This window comes from Marmota marmota, unplaced genomic scaffold, assembly GCF_001458135.2.
Source record: "Marmota marmota marmota unplaced genomic scaffold, marMar, whole genome shotgun sequence".
Taxonomy (NCBI): domain Eukaryota; kingdom Metazoa; phylum Chordata; class Mammalia; order Rodentia; family Sciuridae; genus Marmota; species Marmota marmota.
In genome coordinates, this window is record NW_025999895.1 from 4,367,720 (window position 1) to 4,371,552 (window position 3,833).

Genomic DNA, 3,833 nt, shown 5'->3' on the forward strand with positions numbered 1-3,833 from the left:
ACCCCCATGGCCCTGGGCTTCCTTCCCTGCTGCATTTGACCCTCTGGTCAGGTCTTATGATGTTTGCACCTCCTGTACCCAGGGCAGGGCCCAGTAAAGAGAAGGCTCTCAGTAAAGGTTCTGGAGGGTCTCTGGCATCAGCTCAATGCCATCAGCACCGACTCGCTGAAAGACACACTCAGGCAGGTTAAGGATTTAGACTCTCTTAGGGCAAACAGGATTCGGCACCAGGCAGGACCAAGCTGCACACAGCCCAGGGCTCCCGGGGTGCACAGGGGACAGGGGACTTTTATACAGGAAGCCGTTTGATTGATTACAGTGAACAGCAGCCCTGTTAGCCCGTGGTTTGGGTGGGTGAAGTCTCCTTACAGGCTGTTGGTAGGTTCCTGTTGGTAAACTGAAGTCTCCTTTTATGGTTGCCCCTAAGTGGCTTTCTTAGCAGCCCAGGGCTCTGGAGCCACCTGTCATTAATGACCCCAAGTGCCTGTGCACCGAGGCTCCTGTCCCCTCCCGCGTGGCTCTTCTCTCTTCCCTCCTGTTACTCTTCTCTTTCCTTCTGAGAATGTTAACTGTGACTTCTGGAACTTTCTTCCCGCAGGGAACTGGCTCCGCTGCATTTCCAGTTTCTCCCTGGAGTCCTCTCTTCTGTCCTTAGGGACCCTTGGTGGTGAGAACAGTGACGGTCTCGGAGGGTCTGTGCCTTGTTAGGGTGGACTAGAGACCAAGGCCTGTCCATGGGTAGAACCCTCCTAAAGAATGTCACCCACGCCTGGGGCCAAGGGCCTGTGACCTCCAGTGCCAACACCCAGCTGCTACCCTGGGCAGCTGTTCCCGACATGTCCACTATTCTTCATCTCCAGAGCCTCGCCATTATTCTTGGTCTTTTGCTTTTCCGTATGAATTTTGTCACCACCTTGTCGGGTTTCATGAAAAACAATATTGGAGCTTTGATTGAAATTGCATTGAGTTTTCTGCATTAGTTTGGGGAAAAGTGACAATATTTGATGTTGAGTCTTCCCCCTCATGCATGAATATGAGGAATCTATTTACGTCCTTCAGAAAGCCGCTTCATCCTCTCTCTGGGTGTGGCGTATCATCTGTGGATTGTGTGGTAAATATTTTGTCTGGTTATTTTAAATGCAATCCTATTTTTTTAAAGTTTCCATTTGCTCTGTGAATTATTACTGCACATGGAGCAGATACTTCTTGACTTACAATGGGATGACACCCTCATAACACGCCCTAAGTTGAAAGTAGTTCAAAATGCGCTTCATGCAGCTGGCCTGGTGCCGTCCCAACTCAGCAACTCAGGCACCATGGGGCACCCGCGCTTGTCCTCGTGAGTGGACCAGGGGCTGTGCTCCCTGCCTCCGCCCAGCATCGGTGCCTTTTTTTTTTTTTTTAACGGGAGACTGAACTCAGGGGCACTCGACCACTGAGCCACATCCCCAGCCCTATTTTGTATTTTATTTAGAGACAGGGTCTCACTGAATTGCTTAACACCTCGCCATTGCTGAGGGTAACTTTGAACTCACGATCCTCCTGTCTCAGCCTCTCAAGCTTCTGGGATTACAGGCATGCACCACCACTCCTGGCCCAACATCAGTGTCTTGCAATCAGAAAAGATCTAAATTCAAAATTTGAGGTAGGGTTTCTAATAAACACACATTGCCTTTGCATCATTGTAAAGTCAAAAAATTATCAAGTCAGCTGGGCACAGTGGTGCACACCTGTAATCCCAGTGGTTTGGGAGGCTGAGGCAGGAGGATCATGAGTTCAAAGCCAGCCTCAGCAACTTAGCAAGGCCCTAAGCGACTCAGTGAGAATCTGTCTCCAAATAAAATACAAAAAAACTGCCGGGGATGTGGCTCAGTGGTTGAGTGTCCCAAAGTTCCATCCCCAGTACCAAAAAACCAAACAACAACAACAAAGAAACATCATTTGTTGGGGACATCTGTATTTTGTATATTAGCTCCATTAATTATTGTTAGTATGGAGGTATCTTTTTTTTTTTTTTTTTGCAGTATGGTGGAGTGAACGTAGGGGTATGTGCACTTGCTCTCTCTCTCTCTCTCTCTCTCTCAACCCCCAAGCTTTTAAAATTTTTATAACATTTCTAAGTTGTGGAGGCTGGCCTCAAACTTGTGATTCTCTTGTCTTCACCTCCCAAGTGGCTGGGATTACAGGGCTGTGCCACCTGCCTGGCCACAGACCTTTTTATTTTTGTTTTGAGACAGGGTCTCTCTCAGTTACCCAGACTGGCTTTGAACCTGTGATGCTCCTGCCTCAGCCTCCAGAATGGCTGGATCACAGGTGTGCACTTCATGTCTGGGCTCTTCTTACTTCTAACAGTCTGTAGAGTCTCTGGAATTCCTATGCAGGTGATCATATTATCTTCAGATGACTGCTTCGCCTCTTCAGCTTCATACATCTCGTGTCTTTCTGGTCTCACTGTATTAGTCGGTGGTTCAGTAAAATGTTGAAAAGAAACGGTTTCCTTGTCTCACTTAGGATTTTAATGCCGCCTTTTCAAAAGTTTCACCACTGAGTAGATTTAGTGAAGGTTTCATGAATCCTGTTGGCTGGGTAAGAAAGTTCCTGTCTAACTCTAGCCTGTTCTCTGCGTCTTTATTTATTTTTTCGTGGTGCTGGGAGTTGGCCCTCCACCTCCCGCTGTAACAGGGGGGTAGATCCCCAGCCCAGGAGGATTTAAGTCAAGGAGACTGTGAGTTTCCTTAAATGTTGTTGTCTGTCACTACGACAAAATCTCCTTGGAGAACAACTTGAAAGAGGGAAAACTTATTTTGGCTCATGGTCCCAGAGGTTGCAGTCTGTGGGTGGCCGGCTCCCTGTTCCTGGGCTGTGGGGAGGAAGGGCAGGGAAGAGGAAGGCTGTCAACTCCTGGTGGCCCTGGGAGTAGAGAGAAGGCTGGGGGAGGGGAAGCCATCCCCAGTGCCACACCCCCAAGGACCCTCCCCTCCAACTAGGCCCACCTCCTCGGGTCTCACCACCCCCAATAGTGCCATCACAGGAAGAACCCAGTGGTGGACTGACCCCCTGATGAGTCAGGGCCCTCACCTGCCAGTCACCTCCCCAGAGTCCCCCCTGACAGTGCTGCTCAGGGACCATGCCTTCAGCACGGGAGGTTTGGGGAACGTTCTGGCCCAAACTGAAGGAGTCTAGAGCAGTTCTGTAATCGAAATATCACCAAGACATGACGTGATGCATTATTCTTGCATTCCTGGGATGCAATGGGATAAATCTGGTTTCTCTCTGCCGAGCTATTCCTCGAGGTGTGAGGCGTCTCCCTTCAGAAGTAAGCGGGGTTCTGCTTCTCCTTGCTCACCCTGGCCTCTGTCCGACTTTGAGGAGCCTTGTCCTCTCCCTCTCCTCCTTATTTTCTGAAACACATTTTCTAGTTACGGATTATCTGTTCCTGGGTGTTTGGGGAGGTAGGGAAACCTATGAATTGATTCGATTTTTTAGCACTAATTGTTTTATTCAGGTTTTTTGTCTTTAAAATATGATGACAAGTATTCCTTTAGCAAATTATTCATTTTATCTAAATTTTGAAGTGCATTAACATAAAGTTTTTCCTAGTATTTATATGTCATTTCAAAATTCCCACTAGATCCGGAGTCAAGCTTCCTCCTCATTCCTGGTCATTTTTATCTTCTTTGGTGTTTTAGTTGGTTACAGCTTTTCTTATTTTAAACTGGCTTTGGCTTTGGTTTGGATCTTAAATGTCCCCCAAGGGCTGCTGCGTTGAGGGCTTGGCCACCATCCCATGACACTATTGGGAGGGGGAGGGAAGTTCCAGGGGGTGCCCGGTC